Source organism: Clarias gariepinus, chromosome 5 (assembly GCF_024256425.1).
Source record: "Clarias gariepinus isolate MV-2021 ecotype Netherlands chromosome 5, CGAR_prim_01v2, whole genome shotgun sequence".
NCBI classification, from domain to species: domain Eukaryota; kingdom Metazoa; phylum Chordata; class Actinopteri; order Siluriformes; family Clariidae; genus Clarias; species Clarias gariepinus.
Window position 1 is genome coordinate 4,275,001 of NC_071104.1, and position 27,500 is coordinate 4,302,500.

The 27,500-nt window shown below is 43.8% G+C and overlaps 8 non-coding genes across 8 annotated transcripts; 3 read left to right on the top strand and 5 right to left on the bottom strand.

Moving 5' to 3' along the window:
- The first annotated feature begins 495 nt into the window (after positions 1 to 495).
- trnaw-cca (transfer RNA tryptophan (anticodon CCA)) lies at positions 496 to 567 on the top strand. Its single transcript has one exon. It is a non-coding gene; the product is annotated as a tRNA-Trp (tRNA).
- Positions 568 to 2,049: 1,482 nt separating this feature from the next.
- Positions 2,050 to 2,122, bottom strand: trnak-uuu (transfer RNA lysine (anticodon UUU)). The gene has a single exon. It is a non-coding gene; the product is annotated as a tRNA-Lys (tRNA).
- Positions 2,123 to 7,601: 5,479 nt separating this feature from the next.
- Positions 7,602 to 7,691, bottom strand: trnar-ucu (transfer RNA arginine (anticodon UCU)). The gene is given in 2 exon segments: positions 7,602 to 7,637; positions 7,655 to 7,691. It is a non-coding gene; the product is annotated as a tRNA-Arg (tRNA).
- Positions 7,692 to 11,712: 4,021 nt separating this feature from the next.
- On the top strand, positions 11,713 to 11,784 carry trnaw-cca (transfer RNA tryptophan (anticodon CCA)). The gene has a single exon. It is a non-coding gene; the product is annotated as a tRNA-Trp (tRNA).
- A 6,146-nt stretch (positions 11,785 to 17,930) lies between these two features.
- trnat-ugu (transfer RNA threonine (anticodon UGU)) lies at positions 17,931 to 18,004 on the bottom strand. The gene has a single exon. It is a non-coding gene; the product is annotated as a tRNA-Thr (tRNA).
- Positions 18,005 to 18,611: 607 nt separating this feature from the next.
- trnar-ucu (transfer RNA arginine (anticodon UCU)) lies at positions 18,612 to 18,701 on the bottom strand. Its single transcript is given in 2 exon segments — positions 18,612 to 18,647; positions 18,665 to 18,701. It is a non-coding gene; the product is annotated as a tRNA-Arg (tRNA).
- Positions 18,702 to 19,804: 1,103 nt separating this feature from the next.
- On the top strand, positions 19,805 to 19,876 carry trnaw-cca (transfer RNA tryptophan (anticodon CCA)). Its single transcript has one exon. It is a non-coding gene; the product is annotated as a tRNA-Trp (tRNA).
- Positions 19,877 to 27,187: 7,311 nt separating this feature from the next.
- On the bottom strand, positions 27,188 to 27,261 carry trnat-ugu (transfer RNA threonine (anticodon UGU)). The gene has a single exon. It is a non-coding gene; the product is annotated as a tRNA-Thr (tRNA).
- Between the last annotated feature and the right edge of the window lie 239 nt (positions 27,262 to 27,500).

The window sequence follows — 27,500 nt, forward strand, 5'->3', positions numbered from 1 at the left end:
TTTTGCAGCATTGCCCATAGATGGTTGGAGAGGTTGCTCTCTAAACTGCTTTCCTGTTTTGCTAAGGTAAAACGTGAACGTGGTTTCAGTCTGAAGCCTAAAAATCCTGAACTTAAGCCAACCAGTACACTTGTGTGTATTGGAAAGATCCAATAAGGTTTTCCAGTACAGATTTGAATAAAAAAAGGCCTCACTTGGTGTTTAACAAAACATGCATGAAATCTGGTCATTTTGTTTGATTCTATGGTTCATTTTACATGCTGCACAGTAAGTGGCAAAGAAAAAGTCTTGTTTTGAGGAGGAGGTCAAGTAATGGCTGTGAATTGTCTTGAGTTCCCCAAATCTGAGCATCCCCATCTTGAAGCTTGGACAACTTGGAGATTTAGGTACAAGTTGTCACACTCACACTGCCATTTGATCACGAAAAACGCTCTTGATATTCATGGAGGGGGGAAATCAGACAGGTTAGCCAATAAGCTTCTGCTGGCAATGTAGGACCTCGTGGCGCAACGGTAGCGCGTCTGACTCCAGATCAGAAGGTTGCGTGTTCAAATCACGTCGAGGTCATGAGCTGCTCCCTCTGTGTGTGGCGGCGTGTGTTGCTGGCGTTTTTAAACAGGTTCGTGGTAGAAATTTAAATTTCATCCAATCTCTAGGATGACCATGCATGTTTGTGTCAACCTCTTGATAAAAGATGACAGTGCTCAGGTAACAACTCACTGACCTAATTACTAAAAAAAAATTATACGTAAGAAATAAATATGAATAAAAAGAAATACAAAAGTCTTTCGGTTTGCAAACTTTAGTATGTCGATTGTGTCCGGTAGTGAAGAAATTATGAAGTCTCAGACCAGGCGCTCAAAGCACTTCATCACTACTGAGGTGAGGGCTATTGACTGAGATAAAGAGATGTTGAATATTTCAGTGAACACAGATGCTAGCTGGTCTGCGCAGGCTCTGAGAATATGAGCTGAGATGCCGTCTGGTCCTGCTGCTTTCCTGGTGTTCACTCTCTTGAAGGCTCTCCTCACGTTGTGCTTGGTGATGATGAGCGCGCTTCCGGTGCTGGCAGTGTCTTCCTGTCTGCAGCCCGTCGCGCCGCTAACATTAGCATCGCTAGCGTCTTTAGCTGCAGCCTCGAAGCGAGCATAGAATGTGTTCTGCTGGTCAGCCAGGGTCGCGTCCGCGTTCGCCATACCGGTTGTTGCTGTTTTATAGTCCGTTATTGTCCTTAGTCCCTGCCACAGGCTCCTAAAGTCACTCTGTTGAAGTTGTGACTTTAGTTTCCATATGTAGCGCTGCTTCGCCTCTTTCACCGTTTTCGCACAATATGTGACACAGCTTTGTACGGGTCCATGTCCCCCGACGCAAGTCCTGCGTTGTAGGCAGCGGTGTGAGATCTCAGAGCGTCGCTGATGGTTTTATCCACCCACGGCTTCTGGTTGGGAAACGTCCTAATAGTCTTTTTCTCCACGGTATCATCCGCTAGTTTCCCAATGAATCCCACAACCGTTTGCATAAACACACTGACGTCATCAGAGCTGTTTCTGAATATGTCCCAGTCTGCGTCATCAAGTGCATCCTGTAACGCGGCCACTGATTGGTCCGTCCAGCGCGCGACCTTCCTCTGAACCCACACTTCCTGTTTCAGCCTTTGTTTGTATTTTGGCCAGCGGCATGGTCAGATTTACCAAACGGTGGACAAGATTGTGCCCTGTAGCCATCCTTGACTGTAGCGTAGCAGTGGTTGAGTGTCCTTTCGCCCCTGGTGGGACAGGTGATATGCTGATGAAAGTTTGGCGTGACTGGACATCGTGACAGCAGCCGACCTCACTGGCGCCATCTTGTACTTGTGGGACTTCCATCCCTTGGTGACCTTCCTGAGCATAAGACAATCTCCTAAGAGTAAGTCTCCACCAGGAAATCCTTGGCAAGTAGTCTGCAATTTCCAATTTTCAGCCTTTGAGAATTTCTTAATCAAAGCTAACCCTCTTAATTGCTTTGAACAACTTGTGCCAAACACTCTGTTTTTCCTAATCACCAAGGTAACGCCTGAACAGGGACTTGAACCCTGGACCCTCAGATTAAAAGTCTGATGCTCTACCGACTGAGCTATCCAGGCTCTGGACGATGTGCCATCCCTCACAAAAAACAGTTTTACCCATCCTTTCCCAATGCTCGTCCATTGTTCAAGTTCAAGTTCAAGTAGGCTTTATTGTCACTTCAACCATATACAGTTAGTACACAGTGAAACGAAACAACGTTTGTGGTAGAAATTTAAATTTCATCCAATCTCTAGGATGACCATGCATGTTTGTGTCAACCACTTGATAAAAGATGACAGCGCTCAGGTAACAACTCACTGACCTAATTACTAAAAAAAACGTATACGTAAGAAATAAATATGAATATAAAGAAATACAAAAGTCTTTCGGTTTGCAAACTTTGATATGTCGAGTGTGTCCGGTAGTGAAAAAATTATGAAGTCTCAGACCAGGCGCTCAAAGCACTTCATCACTACTGAGGTGAGGGCTACAGGGCGATAATCAGGGGACAGGAACAATGATGGACTCTTTGAAGCATGTGGGGATCACCGACTGAAATAAAGAGTTAAAATGTTGAATATTTCAGTGAACACAGACGCTAGCTGGTCTGCGCAGGCATGCTAGCGGCGCTAATGGCTGCAGACAGGAAATCACTGCCAGCACCGGAAGCGCGTTCATCATCACCGAGCACGAAGTGAGGAGAGCCTTCAAGAGAGTGAACACCAGGAAAGCAGCAGGACCAGATGGCATCTCAGGCCGCATTCTCAGAGCCTGCGCAGACCAGCTAGCACCTGTGTTCACTGAGATATTCAACATCTCTTTATCTCAGTCGGTGATCCCCACATGCTTCAAAGAGCCCATATTGTTCCAGTCCCAAAGAAACCTCATCCTGCTTCCCTCAATGACTATCGCCCTGTAGCCCTCACCTCAGTAGTGATGAAGTGCTTTGAACGCCTGGTCAGAGACTTCATCATTTCTTCACTACCAGACACACTGGACCCACTACAGTTTGCATACCGTCCAAACCGTTCCACAGACGATGCAATCTCACATCTCCTCCACACATCTCTCACTCACCTGGACACTCGGAGGGGGAATTATGTGAAAATGCTCTTCATCGACTACAGCTCTGCATTTAATACCATAATTCCCTCCACACTCACCACCAAGCTGGAGCACCTGGGACTCAGCTCATCCATGTGTCAGTGGATCTCCAATTTTCTGACTGGCAGACCACAGGCAGTAAGGATGGGCGGCCATGTCTCAGCCTCCATCACTCTCAGTACTGGAGCCCCCCAGGGTTGTGTTCTGAGCTCCCTGCTGTACTCTCTGTACACCTCTGACTGCGTGGCCACTACCAACTCCACCACCGTCATCAAGTTTGCTGACGACACTGTCGTGGTGGGCCTGATCACCAACAACAATGAGACGGCCTACCTGGAGGAGGTTGGAAATCTGGAGAACTGGTGCCAGAGAAACAATCTCCTCCTGAACGTCAGCAAGACAAAGGAGCTGATAGTGGACTTCAGTACAAAACAGGAGAGGAACTACCAGACCCCCATCATCAACAAGAGCCCAGTGGAGAGAGTGGACAGCTTCAGATACCTCGGTGTTCACATCACGCAGGACCTGACATGGTCCTGTCACATCAACACCGTGGTAAAAAAGGCCCGGCAGCGTCTGTACCACCTCAGACGCTTGAGAGACTTTAGACTGCCCTCCAAGGTGCTCAGGAATTTCTACTCCTGCACCATAGAGAGCATCCTGACGGGAAACATCACGACCTGGTTCGGGAACAGCACCATGCAGGACAGACGAGCTCTACAGAGGGTGGTGCGATCAGCTGAGCGCATCATCCGCATCGAGCTCCTTGACCTGCACTCAATCTACACCAAGCGGTGCTGGACCAAGGCCAGGAAGGTCGTGAAGGACCTCAGCCATCCCAACAATAGACTGTTTACTCTGTTGCGGTCTGGGAAGCGATTCCGCTCCCTGAGGGCCAACACAGAGAGACTGAGGAGGAGCTTCTTCCCGCAGGCGATAAGGTCTCTCAACCACACCACTAGGCAAAACTAACACAATATTTTCACAGTTCTCAAAATCAATCAATCAATCTCTATACATCCATGGACACTATGGACAACTCCACGCACATCACATCTACACTACATGTTCACGTTTACATTCTGGACCATTACACAAAGTCACTTTAATAACCATTGCACAAAGTCACTTTTTCTATGCATACTTGCACAAAATTATAGTTCTATGTATACAATATATTTCTATTTTCAGGTTGTATTTTTTCTAGTTAAATTTTTATTTAAATTTTTTATCATATTTCTTATATTGATATTTATTACTTATAAGTTTTAATTCTCTTTTTAAGGTCACTGGCAGTCGTGTAAGCATTTCACTACATTTCGTACTGTGTATGACAAATAAAATTTGAATTTGAAGTAGTCTGCAATTTCCAATTTTCAGCCTTTGAGAATTTCTTAATCCAAGCTAACCCTCTTAATTGCTTTTAACAACTTGGGCCAAACACTCTTTTTTTCCTAATCACCAAGGTAACGCCTGAACAGGGACTTGAACCCTGGACCCTTAGATTAAAAGTCTGATGCTCTACCGACTGAGCTATCCATGCTCTGGAAGGTGTGCCATCCCTCACAAAAAGCAGCTTTACCCATCCTTTCCCAATGCTCGTCCATTGTTTGACACATTTGAAGAAACCAAGCACTTGTGAACCCTTTCAAGTGGTGAGGTTGGTCATGAGAATTTTAAACTTTCACACTGACTGATAACCTGTCCAGTATTTATGCTTTTCAGTATTTAAGATTTCTGTTTAACTGCCATGTTTTCAACATTTTCTTCCCTAAAAAAAAAGGGATTCTGACCTTCACATGCAGTGAAAGTTGTTACCAGGATCACTCTTCTGAACAGCCCTGCTTCTAAAGTTTTATCTAGGATGAATGAATGTCTTATATGCCCATGGTATGTGAATTCCTTCAAAAAGATCAGCATTATCGACAAAGGTTGGCCTTTTGGACAAGGAGACCACGTGACTCAAGTTTCTGAGGGAGTGGGTACTCCACCTCTCCCAGGAATTCCTTCAGTATTTCCTGCTTGTGTGTTAACGCGTGCTCAGCAAAAGAAATTGAGTGATGTAGTAGATTTGTCTGACTCTTTCTTATGCCAGGAGGAAACCATTGAGGAAAGCCTGCCTCAGCTTAACCCCAGTGTGAAATTTACTGATGTTCCAAAGGCTACTTCGAAACCAGATGCCAAACTTCGCATAACTCGTGCCAAGTTGGCGATAGCTCAGAAGGCCGACCCTTTGCTAACCCATTGTTTTGAGACTGCGGTGAAGAAAGGAGAGCTGGAGAAGCACCCAATTGCTTACTTCTTGGAAAATGGAGTTTTAATGCGAAAGTGGTCACCACCCTATTCTTTGAATGGTTCGAGTGATGTATATCAGGTTGTAGTCCCTCAAGAACTTCGCAACGAAGTTCTCATGTTGGCTCACGACCATCCTTGTTCTGGTCATGTGGGCGTACGGAAAACCTACTTGAGGGCGTTAAAATATTTTGTATGGCCTGGTATGAAAAGACATGTAGCTCAATATTGTAGATCGTGTCACACATGTCAACTTGTGGGTAAGCCCAATCAAACCATTCCTCGTTTTGTGGTTTTGAATAAAAGTTAGGTGAACTTAGAAGTTCACATTTGTGTGTGGGGGGGAATGTTACAACCCACAACATTTTGGTCGCGCTGTGTGTATTTAGGCTTCTGTGCTTTGTAGCGTGTGTATATTGTGCCCAGGTCGAGCTCCGCTCCTGATTCCACTCCAAGTTTTCCGACTGCCACTACAGCGTGTCCAGGTTCGGCTCCGCTCCCATTCCACTCCAGGTTTTCGACTGCCACTACACCAGCGGCTGGCTGACCTTCCACACGTGCACTTCCGCCCTGCGTGACGTCAGCAACGAGTGGACCAGTTATAAACCGGAGAGAGACCCGGGATTGAGGAGGCGTGTAGGCGAGGCGTTGATTGTTTTGGAGAGAGAGTTGTTATTTTGGTGTTTTTGATATTGGCTTGTGTACCCTGGTTTTGACTTTATTGCAACCCTTTGACTTTGATTATTGCTTGTCCCTTTTGGTTTGTTTGCTTGGTTTTTGTTGTATATATTTTTTGTGAATACTTTCACTTTATGTTTGTGCACGCACCAGTAGTAGGGGTGTGGCTGCCATTTGTTTTGGGGAAAAGGGAATTTATCCACTGTTTTTGGTTTAGGGAGATAGGTAAGTTATCTGTATTTTTGTTTGTGTTTTGTTTAGGTAAACAAGCTTGTAAAATACAGATACCCGTTTTGTTTATTATTTTGGCCTGGGTCCACCCTGAAGCTGATCCTGGTGTTGTGTCAGTATTTTTGTTTGCTTTGTGTAAAGCAATACAAACCCTGTCTTTTTGCCAGCTAAAGTGCCTGTCTATTTCTTTCTGGTATATTACACCATTATATCCAACCTTGTTCACACAGTTTAAAATAGAACCCCGAACCTATCATTTGCTGTACGGCCCAACCCTAGACTGGGACGTAACAATATATATATATATATATATATATATATATATACATATATATATATACTTGCTTATTGACAGCCATTGTCCTCATTTAAATGTAACCAACATCAGGCAAATGTTCCACGGCTACTCAGAAAATGATTCAATTCTTGCAAATCAAAATGCCACTGTTTATTCACTTCTGTGGGATGAATAGAGCTACCTTGCTTGAGCTCCATGGACAGGTATCTACCTGTGGAAAACACATGAAAACTGAGCAGAAATCTTGGCTGAAAGCAAGATACCCTGCCACAACCTGAGCCCACAAGCACTTAAGCCTTGAGCTCCTCATGCAGTTGGACCCAGACCTTGTCTGGTGTACCAAGAGATGAAACTCACAACAGGCACTGCTGGGATTTGAACACAGGATCTCCTGTTTACAAGACAGGTGCTTTCACCAGCTAAGCCACAGTGCCAATTGCCTGGGTGGCACCTTAGGCATGACCCAGCACTTTTAACCGAGACTCTCCTGGCTAAGACATAATCTGATCGCAATGCTAATATTTCCTCCATCCGCATGCAAACCTCGCTGAGCTGGTGAGACGAGTACTCAACCAGCGATGCCATGCAAATGCTTTCATGTTTGTTTGCCCATCCTAACTTTGATTTCGGCTTGATAAGATCCCAAAAAGGGTGAAAATCCAATCCAGGGATAAGGAATTAAAATCCACATGCCATGCACATCTAAAAGCAAGCAAGCATTCATCAGATTGCTGCTGTGGACTTTGGCTCTTTGTCCCATAAGGATTGCGTGAATCAATGTAGTAACCTTTTGTTGAAGCTGGAGTTGAGCTGAGGGCTTGATTTGGACAAATGGGCAGAAACATGTGGAAAACAATGATATTTCTTAAATTCAGCTGACAAGTCATTCAATCAAATATGGCAAGATTTAATTTTAGACATGGTGTGTGGATGAAAAGAAGGTAACTAGTTAGTGACTCTGGCGGGACTCGAACCCGCAACCTTTGAATAGCTCCACAGCTGAGTCTAGAAGTCCAATGCGCTATCCATTGCGCCACAGAGCCAACCAGGGTGTTCTTTTTCAGGCTCTCCAAGATTCATGGATGCTCAAGTTCATTAGGCAGATGCTTTTTTTGTTGCTACTAATCAAATTCCACCAAATGCAAACAACTATGGCAAGTGCTGATCCCACAAGCTGTCAACAGCGTCGACAGAATGCCCTAATTTCACCATGGAATTTGCCACAGAACCCTGTCTGACTTGCAAAGTTATTCAACTCTGGCTGTAAGAAAGGCAAGAAAGGGATAGCTTTCGCACCAACAGATGATTGTTGCAGTAGACACTGCTTGGATAGCACTGTAGCATGGAGACCTCATCATATACACTAGATAACCTATTAAATAAGGTATCTCCTCATCACCCATAGATTGAACGTTTTGTGGTGTAAGGTCCTACAAATTCGAGACATCATGTAACCACACGAATGACGATTTGGCAGCAGCATTATTCTGTTGCGTTTTTGTGAATGCGCCTCATACACTTGATTTGATGCTTGCAAAGGTCCCCAACAGCTGAATAATCGCAACCACAGGTCAAATTATATGTCAAAAGAAGGCAGCCAAACCAATGCAAATGCAAGAAATTATCTGCTCTAGTCATCGTCATTGTGTGACCTTAACCCAGTGGTTCTCAAACATTTTCGGTCATTCCCCACTTAAGGGGGTGGGTGAATTTTCAAGCCCCACTTGTCAACAAAATGAAAACGAAATTGGCCAGGTTTAAAATTTCAAATTTATTGAAATATCAATTTTTAAATCAATAAGATCAAAACAGGTAAACAACAAGTGCAACTGTTATAACTTAGCCTTACTTTGTCATTTTGCCATCTCTGCAAAAAAGAGCAAACGCATTTGGCAATAACCATGAACAAGTCAAGAACAGGAGGAACAACAGAATCAACATGTGAGTCTTATCACTGCATTAGTGGCTGCAATGAGCCTGTTTTGTACTGCACATCTTTTCAAAACGTGGTTGCAGGCTTGATACTGCTACCCTCAAGTCATGCTCAATGTTGAGCTGAGATCTGTACTTTGTTTTCAGTGAAGCAACAGCTGAAAACCCCATCTCACAGAGATAAGATGTGGCAAAGGGCAGAAGAATGCTCATAGCCCTTTGGCTGATGAGTGGATGCTCCCTTTCCACTCCCAGCCAGAATTCACTCAGTGTCTGACCTGTAAACCTCAGTCTCAGAGTGGAATCACATGTCAACTCAATAAATTGGTCCAGTTCAGCAGAGCTGAAACCGGCTGGTGCTGCATAAAGAATATAAATAAATACTTTGTCACTGCATATAAAAGACAAAGATTCCAAAAGTAGCATACAAAATCAATTAAATGTATGTACAATATATGAGTATAATAAATGTTATAGTTATAGTCAGTCAATTAAATTAAATTAAATAGCAAAATAGACCAACCTGTTGCTTTGAATGGATCCATAACCCAGTCATACTGAGCACTGTTGTTTGGGAAGTATTTTTTAAATAACTCTCTCAGGGAAGAGATGTGCTGCTTAAAACATGGGATTACTGTGGAGGTTTCAGAATCACTGGTTTCAGCAACTTCACTCAGATTCTCAAAGACATCAGTAATGCCGTGATCGAGGCGCCTGTCCCACATCTCGAGTTTTCGGGTGAATGCGGTGATCTTGTCTGCCAGGTGTGGTAGGTGCTTGTCTCTGCCTTGAAGCTGAAGATTTAATTCACTCAGCTTTCCAAATACATCACTGAGATAGGCCAGTTTCATCAGAAATTCATCATCATTGAACTTGCTTGCGGCCTCATACATGCGCTCCTCCTCCAAAAAGATGCGAATCTCCACTCTGAGTTCAAACACTCGTGACAACACTTTTCCTCGGGAAAGCCACCTCGACTCACTGTGAAACAGCACAGCTGAATGATCAGCTCCCATCTCCTTTTAGGGGTCGGGTTTTGATAAAATTCACCACGCTCACAACCTCTGTCAAGACTTCGTTTAATTCGGGGCTGAGCTGCCGTGACGCTAGCGCTTCCCTGTGAATGACACAGTGTGTCCATTGCGCATTTGGCGCAACCTTCTTAATTAGTGCTTGCAGTCCTTTTCTTTTTCCTGCCATGGTCTGTGCGCCATCCGAGCAAAAGCCCACACAGTTCTCCCATTTCAGCTTGTGTTCTGTAACGTAAGTGTCAAGAATCTTAAAGAGCTCATCAGCTCTCACGGTCTCTGAATTTATAAAGCGTACATATGAAATAAACAAACAGTCATTGTTGCTGTCAATAGCCTCATCCACCTGTAGTGCAAAACGTGTGTCTTTGAGCTTTTCTACGAGTTGATCTTCAAGGTCACATGAAATGTCGCATATACGTCGTGCAATGGTATCGTTTGACAGGGGGATAGCTTTCAATTTTGCTGCACTTGTCTCATCCAGCATAATCGACACCATGTCTACAGCAGCAGGGACAATTAGCTGCTCAGCAATCGTGTGTGGTTTTTTGCACTGGGCAATTCTGTATGCAACTTTAAATGAAGCCATTTGTGCTTTGCTGTTCACCGATGCAGATTTTACCATGCGATTCTCCTGCTCACGGTATTCTGCCAGCTTTCTTTCGAAGAAGTCGAGTGGCTTATTAATGTGACTGGGGTGTGTTGTCTCTAAGTGTCTTCTTAATTTGTTGGGTCTCATGCTGTCTGCTGCCAGCGGTTTAAGACACAAGACACACATGGGTCTCTCCTCTGCCCCCACCATCCCCACCGTGAATCCAAGCGCAAGATAGGCTTCATCATATTTTCTTTTCGGCTGGATTTTTGATTGATTAGGCTTATTGCCTGTCGTTTTCTTGTCTGCTTGCCCTGAATCACCTGCTTTTTTTGCGGTCCATGTAACAAATTTATCCATTGCCCACTACATACGCTACTGACCCGCTTTGTGAATGATTCCTTATATTGTTCCTCTGCAATTAACAGGCCGATGTTAAACCGTTATTGTTGCATTATGGTTCCACTTTTTCTCCCGGGCCCCGAACTGATGATATTTTAATTTACTTGTATTAATGACCCATTTCTTTGTTTTGTTTTAAGTTTATGATTTTCATTGTCAATGAAGAAAAGCATTAATTAAATTAGGCACTTTAAAAAAATATATTTTCCACTAATTCCCTCCCGTTCATTGCGCCCCACCTGTCATGTCTTTATTCCCCACTAGTGGGGCGCGCCCCACACTTTGAGAACCACTGCCTTAACCCATGAGCTGTTAACGGTCGGACATAAAGCAAAGATTTAATTTTCTCCACAGAAACCAGTCTGATCTGCAGAGCAACAGAAGTGCACAGCAAGAGGCATTGTTGGGATTTAAACGCTCCTGTTCAGCTTTCCTGGGATCTCCTGTTTACTAGACGTCTCTGCACATGGTTGTGTTGTTGAGGCAGAGCTGGGTGCCAAAATGAAGGCTACAAGTTGGGTATGTACAAATGTACAAATGAAGGGTATGAAAAATTGGGTATGAAAAGTTGTTATTGATCATGACTTATAGGTTCATTTCATCTTTCTGTCTGTATTTTGCAGCATTGCCCATAGATGGTTGGAGAGGTTGCTCTCTAAACTGCTTTCCTGTTTTGCTAAGGTAAAACGTGAACGTGGTTTCAGTCTGAAGCCTAAAAATCCTGAACTTAAGCCAACCAGTACACTTGTGTGTATTGGAAAGATCCAATAAGGTTTTCCAGTACAGATTTGAATAAAAAAAGGCCTCACTTGGTGTTTAACAAAACATGCATGAAATCTGGTCATTTTGTTTGATTCTATGGTTCATTTTACATGCTGCACAGTAAGTGGCAAAGAAAAAGTCTTGTTTTGAGGAGGAGGTCAAGTCATGGCTGTGAATTGTCTTGAGTTCCCCAAATCTGAGCATCCCCATCTTGAAGCTTGGACAACTTGGAGATTTAGGTACAAGTTGTCACACTCACACTGCCATTTGATCACGAAAAACGCTCTTGATATTCATGGAGGGGGGAAATCAGACAGGTTAGCCAATAAGCTTCTGCTGGCAATGTAGGACCTCGTGGCGCAACGGTAGCGCGTCTGACTCCAGATCAGAAGGTTGCGTGTTCAAATCACGTCGAGGTCATGAGCTGCTCCCTCTGTGTGTGGCGGCGTGTGTTGCTGGCGTTTTTAAACAGGTTCGTGGTAGAAATTTAAATTTCATCCAATCTCTAGGATGACCATGCATGTTTGTGTCAACCTCTTGATAAAAGATGACAGTGCTCAGGTAACAACTCACTGACCTAATTACTAAAAAAAAATTATACGTAAGAAATAAATATGAATAAAAAGAAATACAAAAGTCTTTCGGTTTGCAAACTTTAGTATGTCGAGTGTGTCCGGTAGTGAAGAAATTATGAAGTCTCAGACCAGGCGCTCAAAGCACTTCATCACTACTGAGGTGAGGGCTACTGACTGAGATAAAGAGATGTTGAATATTTCAGTGAACACAGATGCTAGCTGGTCTGCGCAGGCTCTGAGAATATGAGCTGAGATGCCGTCTGGTCCTGCTGCTTTCCTGGTGTTCACTCTCTTGAAGGCTCTCCTCACGTTGTGCTCGGTGATGATGAGCGCGCTTCCGGTGCTGGCAGTGTCTTCCTGTCTGCAGCCCGTCGCGCCGCTAACATTAGCATCGCTAGCGTCTTTAGCTGCAGCCTCGAAGCGAGCATAGAATGTGTTCTGCTGGTCAGCCAGGGTCGCGTCCGCGTTCGCCATATCGGTTGTTGCTGTTTTATAGTCCGTTATTGTCCTTAGTCCCTGCCACAGGCTCCTAAAGTCACTCTGTTGAAGTTGTGACTTTAGTTTCCATATGTAGCGCTGCTTCGCCTCTTTCACCGTTTTCGCACAATATGTGACACAGCTTTGTACGGGTCCATGTCCCCCGACGCAAGTCCTGCGTTGTAGGCAGCGGTGTGAGATCTCAGAGCGTCGCTGATGGTTTTATCCACCCACGGCTTCTGGTTGGGAAACGTCCTAATAGTCTTTTTCTCCACGGTATCATCCGCTAGTTTCCCAATGAATCCCACAACCGTTTGCATAAACACACTGACATCATCAGAGCTGTTTCTGAACATGTCCCAGTCTGCGTCATCAAGTGCATCCTGTAACGCAGCCACTGATTGGTCCGTCCAGCGCGCGACCTTCCTCTGAACCCACACTTCCTGTTTCAGCCTTTGTTTGTATTTTGGCCAGCGGCATGGTCAGATTTACCAAACGGTGGACGAGATTGTTCCCTGTAGCCATCCTTGACTGTAGCGTAGCAGTGGTTGAGTGTCTTTTCGCCCCTGGTGGGACAGGTGATATGCTGATGAAAGTTTGGCGTGACTGGACATCGTGACAGCAGCCGACCTCACTGGCGCCATCTTGTACTTGTGGGACTTCCATCCCTTGGTGACCTTCCTGAGCATAAGACAATCTCCTAAGAGTAAGTCTCCACCAGGAAATCCTTGGCAAGTAGTCTGCAATTTCCAATTTTCAGCCTTTGAGAATTTCTTAATTAAAGCTAACCCTCTTAATTGCTTTGAACAACTTGTGCCAAACACTCTTTTTTTCCTAATCACCAAAGTAACGCCTGAACAGGGACTTGAACCCTGGACCCTTAGATTAAAAGTCTGATGCTCCGACTGAGCTATCCATGCTCTGGAAGGTGTGCCATCCCTCACAAAAAGCAGCTTTACCCATCCTTTCCCAATGCTCGTCCATTGTTTGACACATTTGAAGAAACCAAGCACTTGTGAACCCTTTCAAGTGGTGAGATTGGTCATGAGAATTTTAAACTTTCACACTGACTGATAACCTGTCCAGTATTTATGCTGAGATCAATCGAACCATTAAGATTTCTGTTTAACTGCCATGTTTTCAACATTTTCTTCCCTAAAAAAAAGGGATTCCGACCTTTACATGCAGTGAAAGTTGTTACCAGGATCACTCTTCTGAACAGCCCTGCTTCTAAAGTTTTATCTAGGATGAATGAATGTCTTATATGCCCATGGTATGTGAATTCCTTCAAAAAGATCAGCATTATCGACAAAGGTTGGCCTTCTGGACAAGGAGACCATGTGACTCAAGTTTCTGAGGGAGTGGGTACTCCACCTCTCCCAAGGGCCAGTGACACAAGAACAGTAGCAGAGCATGGGGAGGAATTGGGGGCTATTTGACCTGAACGCCCGACCGATTCAGTGGACCCAGTCGGAAGCCTGTGCCGTTGCCAAGAAAGTTTGGTTCTCCTGCAGCAGTTTCCCCCAGTCTTGTTGGAGCTGATGTCTCCAGTGCGCTGGCATCACCACTTGCTCCACTCCAGTCCTCACCGGTAAGCCAGCCTGTTTTTGATGTCAGCCGACATGTGGGTCTAGTGCCTATATTTAGAGAGAAGGAGGTTGATTCTTATTTCGCAGTGTTTGAAAAAATTGCAACCACGTTAAGATGGCCAAGAAGTTTGTGGACACTGTTACTGCAGTGTAAATTAACAGGAAAAGGACAAGAAGCATGCTCTGCTCTTTCTTTGGAACAGAGCCTTGATTATGATGTGGTTAAAGCTGCAGTCAAACCAAATAGCCAAACATTTGTTGAGTTTGCTCGTGAGAAATGCTCGCTCTTTGAAAAATGGTGTTCTGCAAGTAATGTAAGACGTTTTGAGCAGCTTAAAGAATTGATTCTACTAGAAGAGTTTAAGTCTTGTCTTCCAGAGCAGCTAGTTGTGTATTTAAATGAACAGAAGATTGATGTCTTTTCTAAGACTGTGTTTAATATGCCCATGTCTCATAGTAATTCTTCCTTGCGTCAATTGAAGTCACGAAACAGAACTGCTCAAGCTCGCTCTCCAGTTAGCCCTTCGCCTGAATCCCGTAACTGTTATTATTGCCACGAAAAAGGTCACTTAATTGCCTCCTGTCCGGTGTTAAAGCGTAAGGTGGCTCGTCAGCAGCCTGCTAGCAAAAAGGTAAATGCTGCAGGGCTGCTGGCTAAGTTTACTGGGGAATCGGTGTTTGAGCCTTTTATATTTTCTGGTTATGTATCTTTAGTTGCTGGTCAAACAAGAAACCCCATTAAAATATTGAGGGATACCGGTTCTGCTCAATCGTTTATTTTGGAAAATGCATTACCCTCTTCAGAAGCTTCTTATTTAGGGAGTGATGTGTTAATTCAAGGATTTGGTATGACTGTAATTCGGGCACCTTTGCATAACTTGTATCTAGAAACCAAAAGCTTTTCTGGTTTTGTTAAAGTTGCCGTTCGTACAGCATTGCCAGTTAGTGGTATTTCATTCATTCTGGGGAATGACATTGCTGGAAACCAAATTTTTCCACTTCCAGAGGTTGTATCTGAGCCGATTACTGATTGTCCAGAGTTAGAAGTTTAGATTCCTTCAGTATTTCCTGCTTGTGTGTTAACGCGTGCTCAGCAAAAGAAATTGAGTGATGTAGTAGATTTGTCTGACTCTTTCTTATGCCAGGAGGAAACCATTGAGGAAAGCCTGCCTCAGCTTAACCCCAGTGTGAAATTTACTGATGTTCCAAAGGCTACTTCGAAACCAGATGCCAAACTTCGCATAACTCGTGCCAAGTTGGCGATAGCTCAGAAGGCCGACCCTTCGCTAACCCATTGTTTTGAGACTGCGGTGAAGAAAGGAGAGCTGGAGAAGCACCCAATTGCTTACTTCTTGGAAAATGGAGTTTTAATGCGAAAGTGGTCACCACTCTATTCTTTGAATGGTTCGAGTGATGTATATCAGGTTGTAGTCCCTCAAGAACTTCGCAACGAAGTTCTCATGTTGGCTCACGACCATCCTTGTTCTGGTCATGTGGGCGTACGGAAAACCTACTTGAGGGCGTTAAAATATTTTGTATGGCCTGGTATGAAAAGACATGTAGCTCAATATTGTAGATCGTGTCACACATGTCAACTTGTGGGTAAGCCCAATCAAACCATTCCTCGTTTTGTGGTTTTGAATAAAAGTTAGGTGAACTTAGAAGTTCACATTTGTGTGTGGGGGGGAATGTTACAACCCGCAACATTTTGGTCGCGCTGTGTGTGTTTAGGCTTCTGTGCTTTGTAGCGTGTGTATATTGTGCCCAGGTCGAGCTCCGTTCCTGATTCCACTCCTAGTTTTCCGACTGCCACTACAGCGTGTCCAGGTTCGGCTCCGCTCCCATTCCACTCCAGGTTTTCGACTGCCACTACACCAGCGGCTGGCTGACCTTCCACACGTGCACTTCCGCCCTGAGTGACGTCAGCATCGAGTGGACCAGTTATAAACCGGAGAGAGACCTGGGATTGAGGAGGCGTGTAGGCGAGGCGTTGATTGTTTTGGAGAGAGAGTTGTTATTTTGGTGTTTTTGATATTGGCTTGTGTACCCTGGGGTCCGTTCTTCGTACGTCGCTAACGCAGTTAGCTGGATTTGATTGTTGTGGATTTGTCCTGATCTTGGATTGTTTCGTTCTTCGAAGCGCTTCTAGCATTTGTTGTCATAGCAACATATCCGTAAGCTTGAACCTGCTCGGGAGCAGGTTTATTTCATGTAAACAGGATTTAGCCTGCGCTCCTGGCGGGTTATGATTGGTTGAAATGGCGAGGTCACATCTGATTGGTTAAAGAGCACGACTGACTCACGTGGAAAAAGAAAAGTATATGCACCCTGCCATGGACTCCCCCCCACTCACACACACACACACACACAATCGCTATCAAATATTATATATGAACATAAATTCATAGGTTTAGTATTATCAAATATGATATTACTATTATAATAAACCCTAGGCATGAGACAGGTTTTTTTTTTAACATTTATTTTTCAGGGGTTTGTCATAAAAATATGCTAATAAATATTTATATATGTTAAAAATTAATCTTTTATAATGATGAATTGGACGAAAACTAATTTTATTATAAAATAAACAATATAAAAGTATACATAATATTTTTATTTTTTCATATACGACATATTTATTTTCATATTGCTTATTTTATTTTATTGTCTCATGTAATTTGTAATTTGTAAACCATTAACCTATGAATTTATGTTCTAATATAATATTTGAAAGCGATTATGTAGGGGGGGCAATCCATGGCAGAGGGGCATTTCAGCGTATAACAGGTGTTACAAAAAAAAGTTGAGCCGCTCTTTTTCCATTTCGTCAACCAATCAAAGGGCTTGTGATCAGTGTTTCTACTGTCGATGCATATCGCCTTTTAAACCAACGCACGAGCGTGCAATAATCCTAGACAACTCAGTCCAGCTATACTAATCATCAACAACAGGTGAGCTCGAAGAACCAACTTAGCCAGATCGTAATTAGCACGATGATCTCATCTTAGATGTGTCCGTTCATCTCGGATGTGTCAAGCGACGTACGAAGAACGGACCCCTGGTTTTGACTTTATTGCAACCCTTTGACTTTGATTATTGCTTGTCCCTTTTGGTTTGTTTGCTTGGTTTTTGTTGTATATATTTTTTGTGAATACTTTCACTTTATGTTTGTGCACGCACCAGTAGTAGGGGTGTGGCTGCCATTTGTTTTGGGGAAAAGGGAATTTATCCACTGTTTTTGGTTTAGGGAGATAGGTAAGTTATCTGCATTTTTGTTTGTGTTTTGTTTAGGTAAACAAGCTTGTAAAATACAGATACCCGTTTTGTTTATTATTTTGGCCTGGGTCCACCCTGAAGCTGATCCTGGTGTTGTGTCAGTATTTTTGTTTGCTTTGTGTAAAGCAATACAAACCCTGTCTTTTTGCCAGCTAAAGTGCCTGTCTATTTCTTTCCGGTATATTACACCATTATATCCAACCTTGTTCACACAGTTTAAAATAGAACCCCGAACCTATCATTTGCTGTACGGCCCAACCCTAGACTGGGACGTAACAATATATATATATATATATATATATATATATATATATATATATATATATATACTAGCTTATTGACAGCCATTGTCCTCATTTAAATGTAACCAACATCAGCAAATGTTCCACGGCTACTCAGAAAATGATTCAGTTCTTGCAAATCAAAATGCCACTGTTCATTCACTTCTGTGGGATGAATAGAGTTACCTTGCTTGAGCTCCATGGACAGGTGTCTACCTGTGGAAAACACATGAAAACTGAGCCGAAATCCTGGCTGAAAGCAAGATACCCTGCCACAACCTGAGCCCACAAGCACTTAAGCCTTGAGCTCCTCGTGCAGTTGGACCCAGACCTTGTCTGGTGTACCAAGAGATGAAACTCACAACAGGCACTGCTGGGATTTGAACCCAGGATCTCCTGTTTACAAGACAGGTGCTTTCACCAGCTAAGCCACAGTGCCAATTGCCTGGGTGGCACCTTAGGCATGACCCAGCACTTTTAACCGAGACTCTCCTGGCTAAGACATAATCTGATCGCAATGCTAATATTTCCTCCATCCGCATGCAAACCTCGCTGAGCTGGTGAGACGAGTACTCAACCAGCGATGCCATGCAAATGCTTTCATGTTTGTTTGCCCATCCTAACTTTGATTTCGGCTTGATAAGATCCCAAAAAGGGTGAAAATCCTCAAGAAAATGTCAAGTTTTAGATCTGTAAATGGCACACAAGCCACAGCAAACAAAAGGTTATGGCTTAAAATCCACATGCCATGCACATCTAAAAGCAAGCAAGCGTTCATCAGATTGCTGCTGTGGACTTTGGCTCTTTGTCCCATAAGGATTGCGTGAATCAATGTCGTAACCTTTTGTTGAAGCTGGAGTTGAGCTGAGGGCTTGATTTGGGACAAATGGGCAGAAACATGTGGAAAACAATGATATTTCTTAAATTCAGCTGACAAGTCATTCAATCAAATATGGCACATAGAAAAATGCATCTTGAACAGGGATTCCTGACCAAAGATTTAATTTTAGACATGGTGTGTGGATGAAAAGAAGGTAACTAGTTAGTGACTCTGGCGGGACTCGAACCCGCAACCTTTGAATAGCTCCACAGCTGAGTCTAGAAGTCCAATGCGCTATCCATTGCGCCACAGAGCCAACCAGGGTGTTTTTTTTCAGGCTCTCCAAGATTCATGGATGCTCAAGTTCATTAGGCAGATGCTTTTTTTGTTGCTACTAATCAAATTCCACCAAATGCAAACAACTATGGCAGGTGCTGATCCCACAAGCTGTCAACAGCGTCGACAGAATGCCCTAATTTCACCATGGAATTTGCCACAGAACCCTGTCTGACTTGCAAAGTTATTCAACTCTGGCTGTAAGAAAGGCAAGAAAGGGATAGCTTTCGCACCAACAGATGATTGTTGCAGTTGTATGGATCTGCATCAATATCCTTGACTTCTCACAGCATAGCTTTGCTTGCTAGTGAAGAAGTTGGCACTTATCTTCATCAAGCGCTTGCTTCTTCGATATTTTGGACTATGTAGACATGGTTGTGTTGTTGAGGCAAAGCCCGGAGCAGGGTGCCAAAATAAAGGCTACAGGTTCTGAGCTGAACTTCCTTTTCACGGATGCTGAAAAATTCTTTTGAGATGTCCCAGCACGTTTGATTGCTGAAGTCAAGAAATCAGCTTCTATTTGACGATTGGGTATGAAAAGTTGTCATTGATCATGACTTATAGGTTCATTTCATCTTTCTGTCTGTATTTTGCAGCATTGCCCATAGATGGTTGGAGAGGTTGCTCTCTAAACTGCTTTCCTGTTTTGCTAAGGTAAAACGTGAACGTGGTTTCAGTCTGAAGCCTAAAGATCCTGAACTTAAGCCAACCAGTACACTTGTGTGTATTGGAAAGATCCAATAAGGTTTTCCAGTACAGATTTGAATAAAAAAAGGCCTCACTTGGTGTTTAACAAAACATGCATGAAATCTGGTCATTTTGTTTGATTCTATGGTTCATTTTACATGCTGCACAGTAAGTGGCAAAGAAAAAGTCTTGTTTTGAGGAGGAGGTCAAGTCATGGCTGTGAATTGTCTTGAGTTCCCCAAATCTGAGCATCCCCATCTTGAAGCTTGGACAACTTGGAGATTTAGGTACAAGTTGTCACACTCACACTGCCATTTGATCACGAAAAACGCTCTTGATATTCATGGAGGGGGGAAATCAGACAGGTTAGCCAATAAGCTTCTGCTGGCAATGTAGGACCTCGTGGCGCAACGGTAGCGCGTCTGACTCCAGATCAGAAGGTTGCGTGTTCAAATCACGTCGAGGTCATGAGCTGCTCCCTCTGTGTGTGGCGGCGTGTGTTGCTGGCGTTTTTAAACAGGTTCGTGGTAGAAATTTAAATTTCATCCAATCTCTAGGATGACCATGCATGTTTGTGTCAACCTCTTGATAAAAGATGACAGTGCTCAGGTAACAACTCACTGACCTAATTACTAAAAAAAAATTATACGTAAGAAATAAATATGAATAAAAAGAAATACAAAAGTCTTTCGGTTTGCAAACTTTAGTATGTCGAGTGTGTCCGGTAGTGAAGAAATTATGAAGTCTCAGACCAGGCGCCCAAAGCACTTCATCACTACTGAGGTGAGGGCTACAGGGCGATAATCAGGGGACAGGAACAATGATGGACTCTTTGAAGCATGTGGGGATCACCGACTGAGATAAAGAGTTAAAATGTTGAATATTTCAGTGAACACAGACGCTAGCTGGTCTGCGCAGGCATGCTAGCGGCGCTAATGGCTGCAGACAGGAAGTCACTGCCAGCACCGGAAGCACGTTCATCATCACCGAGCACGAAGTGAGGAGAGCCTTCAAGAGAGTGAACACCAGGAAAGCAGCAGGACCAGATGGCATCTGTGAGGGCTACTGACTGAGATAAAGCCCTCACAGATGCCATCTCAGGCTACTGACTGAGATGGCATCTGTGAGGGCTACTGACTGAGATAAAGAGATGTTGAATATTTCAGTGAACACAGATGCTAGCTGGTCTGCGCAGGCTCTGAGAATATGAGCTGAGATGCCGTCTGGTCCTGCTGCTTTCCTGGTGTTTACTCTCTTGAAGGCTCTCCTCAAGTTCAAGTTCAAGTAGGCTTTATTGTCACTTCAACCATATACAGTTAGTACACAGTAAAACGAAACAACATTCGTGGTAGAAATTTAAATTTCATCCAATCTCTAGGATGACCATGCATGTTTGTGTCAACCTCTTGATAAAAGATGACAGCGCTCAGGTAACAACTCACTGACCTAATTACTAAAAAAAACGTATACGTAAGAAATAAATATGAATATAAAGAAATACAAAAGTCTTTCGGTTTGCAAACTTTGATATGTCGAGTGTGTCCGGTAGTGAAAAAATTATGAAGTCTCAGACCAGGCGCTCAAAGCACTTCATCACTACTGAGGTGAGGGCTACTGACTGAGATAAAGAGATGTTGAATATTTCAGTGAACACAGATGCTAGCTGGTCTGCGCAGGCTCTGAGAATATGAGCTGAGATGCCGTCTGGTCCTGCTGCTTTCCTGGTGTTTACTCTCTTGAAGGCTCTCCACAAGTTCAAGTTCAAGTAGGCTTTATTGTCACTTCAACCATATACAGTTAGTACACAGTAAAACGAAACAACATTCGTGGTAGAAATTTAAATTTCATCCAATCTCTAGGATGACCATGCATGTTTGTGTCAACCTCTTGATAAAAGATGACAGCGCTCAGGTAACAACTCACTGACCTAATTACTAAAAAAAACGTATACGTAAGAAATAAATATGAATATAAAGAAATACAAAAGTCTTTCGGTTTGCAAACTTTGATATGTCGAGTGTGTCCGGTAGTGAAAAAATTATGAAGTCTCAGACCAGGCGCCCAAAGCACTTCATCACTACTGAGGTGAGGGCTACAGGGCGATAATCAGGGGACAGGAACAATGATGGACTCTTTGAAGCATGTGGGGATCACCGACTGAGATAAAGAGTTAAAATGTTGAATATTTCAGTGAACACAGACGCTAGCTGGTCTGCGCAGGCATGCTAGCGGCGCTAATGGCTGCAGACAGGAAGTCACTGCCAGCACCGGAAGCACGTTCATCATCACCGAGCACGAAGTGAGGAGAGCCTTCAAGAGAGTGAACACCAGGAAAGCAGCAGGACCAGATGGCATCTCAGGCCGCATTCTCAGAGCCTGCGCAGACCAGCTAGCACCTGTGTTCACTGAGATATTCAACATCTCTTTATCTCAGTCGGTGATCCCCACATGCTTCAAAGAGTCCATTATTGTTCCAGTCCCAAAGAAACCTCATCCTGCTTCCCTCAATGACTATCGCCCTGTAGCCCTCACCTCAGTAGTGATGAAGTGCTTTGAACGCCTGGTCAGAGACTTCATCATTTCTTCACTACCAGACACACTGGACCCACTACAGTTTGCATACCGTCCAAACCGTTCCACAGACGATGCAATCTCACATCTCCTCCACACATCTCTCACTCACCTGGACACTCGGAGGGGGAATTATGTGAAAATGCTCTTCATCGACTACAGCTCTGCATTTAATACCATAATTCCCTCCACACTCACCACCAAGCTGGAGCACCTGGGACTCAGCTCATCCATGTGTCAGTGGATCTCCAATTTTCTGACTGGCAGACCACAGGCAGTAAGGATGGGCGGCCATGTCTCAGCCTCCATCACTCTCAGTACTGGAGCCCCCCAGGGTTGTGTTCTGAGCCCCCTGCTGTACTCTCTGTACACCTCTGACTGCGTGGCCACTACCAACTCCACCACCGTCATCAAGTTTGCTGACGACACTGTCGTGGTGGGCCTGATCACCAACAACGATGAGACGGCCTACCTGGAGGAGGTTGAAAATCTGGAAAACTGGTGCCAGAGAAACAATCTCCTCCTGAACGTCAGTAAGACAAAGGAGCTGATAGTGGACTTCAGTACAAAACAGGAGAGGAACTACCAGACCCCCATCATCAACAAGAGCCCAGTGGAGAGAGTGGACAGCTTCAGATACCTCGGTGTTCACATCACGCAGGACCTGACATGGTCCTGTCACATCAACACCGTGGTAAAAAAGGCCCGGCAGCGTCTGTACCACCTCAGACGCTTGAGAGACTTTAGACTGCCCTCCAAGGTGCTCAGGAATTTCTACTCCTGCACCATAGAGAGCATCCTGACAGGAAACATCACGACCTGGTTCAGGAACAGCACCATGCAGGACAGACGAGCTCTACAGAGGGTGGTGCGATCAGCTGAGCGCATCATCCGCATCGAGCTCCCTGACCTGCACTCAATCTACACCAAGCGGTGCTGGACCAAGGCCAGGAAGGTCGTGAAGGACCTCAGCCATCCCAACAATGGACTGTTTACTCTGTTGCGGTCTGGGAAGCGATTTCGCTCCCTGAGGGCCAACACAGAGAGACTGAGGAGGAGCTTCTTCCCGCAGGCGATAAGGTCTCTCAACCACACCACTAGGCAAAACTAACACAATATTTTCACAGTTCTCAAAATCAATCAATCAATCTCTATACATCCATGGACACTATGGACAACTCCACGCACATCACATCTACACTACATGTTCACGTTTACATTCTGGACCATTACACAAAGTCACTTTAATAACCATTGCACAAAGTCACTTTTTCTATGCATACTTGCACAAAATTATAGTTCTATGTATACAATATATTTCTATTTTCAGGTTGTATTTTTTCTAGTTAAATTTTTATTTAAATTTTTTATCATATTTCTTATATTGATATTTATTACTTATAAGTTTTAATTCTCTTTTTAAGGTCACTGGCAGTCGTGTAAGCATTTCACTACATTTCGTACTGTGTATGACTGTGTATGTGACAAATAAAATTTGAATTTGAAGTAGTCTGCAATTTCCAATTTTCAGCCTTTGAGAATTTCTTAATCCAAACTAACCCTCTTAATTGCTTTGAACAACTTGTGCCAAACACTCTTTTTTTCCTAATCACCAAGGTAACGCCTGAACAGGGACTTGAACCCTGTACCCTTAGATTAAAAGTCTGATGCTCTGATGACCCATCCTTTCCCAATGCTCGTCCATTGTTTGACACATTTGAAGAAACCAAGCACTTGTGAACCCTTTCAAGTGGTGAGGTTGGTCATGAGAATTTTAAACTTTCACACTGACTGATAACCTGTCCAGTATTTATGCTGAGATCAATCGAACCATTAAGATTTCTGTTTAACTGCCATGTTTTCAACATTTTCTTCCCTAAAAAAAAGGGATTCTGACCTTCACATGCAGTGAAAGTTGTTACCAGGATCACTCTTCTGAACAGCCCTGCTTCTAAAGTTTTATCTTGGATGAATGAATGTCTTATATGCCCATGGTATGTGAATTCCTTCAAAAAGATCAGCATTATCGACAAAGGTTGGCCTTCTGGACAAGGAGACCACGTGACTCAAGTTTCTGAGGGAGTGGGTACTCCACCTCTCCCAAGGGCCAGTGACACAAGAACAGTAGCAGAGCATGGGGAGGAATTGGGGGCTATTTGACCTGAACGCCCGACCGATTCAGTGGACCCAGTCGAAAGCCTGTGCCGTTGCCAAGAAAGTTTGGTTCTCCTGCAGCAGTTTCCCCCAGTCCCGTTGGAGCTGATGTCTCCAGTGCGCTGGCATCACCACTTGCTCCACTCCAGTCCTCACCGGTAAGCCAGCCTGTTTTTAATGTCAGCTGACATGTGGGTCTAGTGCCTATATTTAGAGAGAAGGAGGTTGATTCTTATTTCGCAGTGTTTGAAAAAATTGCAACCACGTTAAGATGGCCAAGAAGTTTGTGGACACTGTTACTGCAGTGTAAATTAACAGGAAAAGGACAAGAAGCATGCTCTGCTCTTTCTTTGGAACAGAGCCTTGATTATGATGTGGTTAAAGCTGCAGTCAAACCAAATAGCCAAACATTTGTTGAGTTTGCTTGTGAGAAATGCTTGCTCTTTGAAAAATGGTGTTCTGCAAGTAATGTAAGACGTTTTGAGCAGCTTAAAGAATTGATTCTACTAGAAGAGTTTAAGTCTTGTCTTCCAGAGCAGCTAGTTGTGTATTTAAATGAACAGAAGATTGATGTCTTTTCTAAGACTGTGTTTAATATGCCCATGTCTCATAGTAATTCTTCCTTGCGTCAATTGAAGTCACGAAACAGAACTGCTCAAGCTCGCTCTCCAGTTAGCCCTTCGCCTGAATCCCGTAACTGTTATTATTGCCACGAAAAAGGTCACTTAATTGCCTCCTGTCCGGTGTTAAAGCGTAAGGTGGCTCGTCAGCAGCCTGCTAGCAAAAAGGTAAATGCTGCAGGGCTGCTGGCTAAGTTTACTGGGGAATCGGTGTTTGAGTCTTTTATATTTTCTGGTTATGTATCTTTAGTTGCTGGTCAAACAAGAAACCCCATTAAAATATTGAGGGATACCGGTTCTGCTCAATCGTTTATTTTGGAAAATGCATTACCCTCTTCAGAAGCTTCTTATTTAGGGAGTGATGTGTTAATTCAAGGCATTGGTATGACTGTAATTCAGGCACCTTTGCATAACTTGTATCTAGAAACCAAAAGCTTTTCTGGTTTTGTTAAAGTTGCCGTTCGTACAGCATTGCCAGTTAGTGGTATTTCATTCATTCTGGGGAATGACATTGCTGGAAACCAAATTTTTCCGCTTCCAGAGGTTGTATCTGAGCCGATTACTGATTGTCCAGAGTTAGAAGTTTAGATTCCTTCAGTATTTCCTGCTTGTGTGTTAACGCGTGCTCAGCAAAAGAAATTGAGTGATGTAGTAGATTTGTCTGACTCTTTCTTATGCCAGGAGGAAACCATTGAGGAAAGCCTGCCTCAGCTTAACCCCAGTGTGAAATTTACTGATGTTCCAAAGGCTACTTCGAAACCAGATGCCAAACTTCGCATAACTCGTGCCAAGTTGGCGATAGCTCAGAAGGCCGACCCTTCGCTAACCCATTGTTTTGAGACTGCGGTGAAGAAAGGAGAGCTGGAGAAGCACCCAATTGCTTACTTCTTGGAAAATGGAGTTTTAATGCGAAAGTGGTCACCACCCTATTCTTTGAATGGTTCGAGTGATGTATATCAGGTTGTAGTCCCTCAAGAACTTCGCAACGAAGTTCTCATGTTGGCTCACGACCATCCTTGTTCTGGTCATGTGGGCGTACGGAAAACCTACTTGAGGGCGTTAAAATATTTTGTATGGCCTGGTATGAAAAGACATGTAGCTCAATATTGTAGATCGTCAACTTGTGGGTAAGCCCAATCAAACCATTCCTCGTTTTGTGGTTTTGAATAAAAGTTAGGTGAACTTAGAAGTTCACATTTGTGTGTGGGGGGAAATGTTACAACCCGCAACATTTTGGTCGCGCTGTGTGTGTTTAGGCTTCTGTGCTTTGTAGCGTGTGTATATTGTGCCCAGGTCGAGCTCCGCTCCTGATTCCACTCCAAGTTTTCCGACTGCCACTACAGCGTGTCCAGGTTCGGCTCCGCTCCCATTCCACTCCAGGTTTTCGACTGACACTACACCAGCGGCTGGCTGACCTTCCACACGTGCACTTCCGCCCTGCGTGACGTCAGCAACGAGTGGACCAGTTATAAACCGGAGAGAGACCCGGGATTGAGGAGGCGTGTAGGCGAGGCGTTGATTCTTTTGGAGAGAGAGTTGTTATTTTGGTGTTTTTGATATTGGCTTGTGTACCCTGGTTTTGACTTTATTGCAACCCTTTGACTTTGATTATTGCTTGTCCCTTTTGGTTTGTTTGCTTGGTTTTTGTTGTATATATTTTTTGTGAATACTTTCACTTTATGTTTGTGCACGCACCAGTAGTAGGGGTGTGGCTGCCATTTGTTTTGGGGAAAAGGGAATTTATCCACTGTTTTTGGTTTAGGGAGATAGGTAAGTTATCTGTATTTTTGTTTGTGTTTTGTTTAGGTAAACAAGCTTGTAAAATACAGATACCTGTTTTGTTTATTATTTTGGCCTGGGTCCACCCTGAAGCTGATCCTGGTGATGTGTCAGTATTTTTGTTTGCTTTGTGTAAAGCAATACAAACCCTGTCTTTTTGCCAGCTAAAGTGCCTGTCTATTTCTTTCCGGTATATTACACCATTATATCCAACCTTGTTCACACAGTTTAAAATAGAACCCCGAACCTATCATTTGCTGTACGGCCCAACCCTAGACTGGGACGTAACAATATATATATATATATATATATATATATATATATATATATATATATACTAGCTTATTGACAGCCATTGTCCTCATTTAAATGTAACCAACATCAGGCAAATGTTCCACGGCTACTCAGAAAATGATTCAATTCTTGCAAATCAAAATGCCAGTGTTCATTCACTTCTGTGGGATGAATAGAGCTACCTTGCTTGAGCTCCATGGACAGGTATCTACCTGTGGAAAACACATGAAAACTGAGCAGAAATCTTGGCTGAAAGCAAGATACCCTGCCACAACCTGAGCCCACAAGCACTTAAGCCTTGAGCTCCTCGTGCAGTTGGACCCAGACCTTGTCTGGTGTACCAAGAGATGAAACTCACAACAGGCACTGCTGGGATTTGAACCCAGGATCTCCTGTTTACAAGACAGGTGCTTTCACCAGCTAAGCCACAGTGCCAATTGCCTGGGTGGCACCTTAGGCATGACCCAGCACTTTTAACCGAGACTCTCCTGGCTAAGACATAATCTGATCGCAATGCTAATATTTCCTCCATCCGCATGCAAACCTCGCTGAGCTGGTGAGACGAGTACTCAACCAGCGATGCCATGCAAATGCTTTCATGTTTGTTTGCCCATCCTAACTTTGATTTCGGCTTGATAAGATCCCAAAAAGGGTGAAAATCCAATCCAGGGATA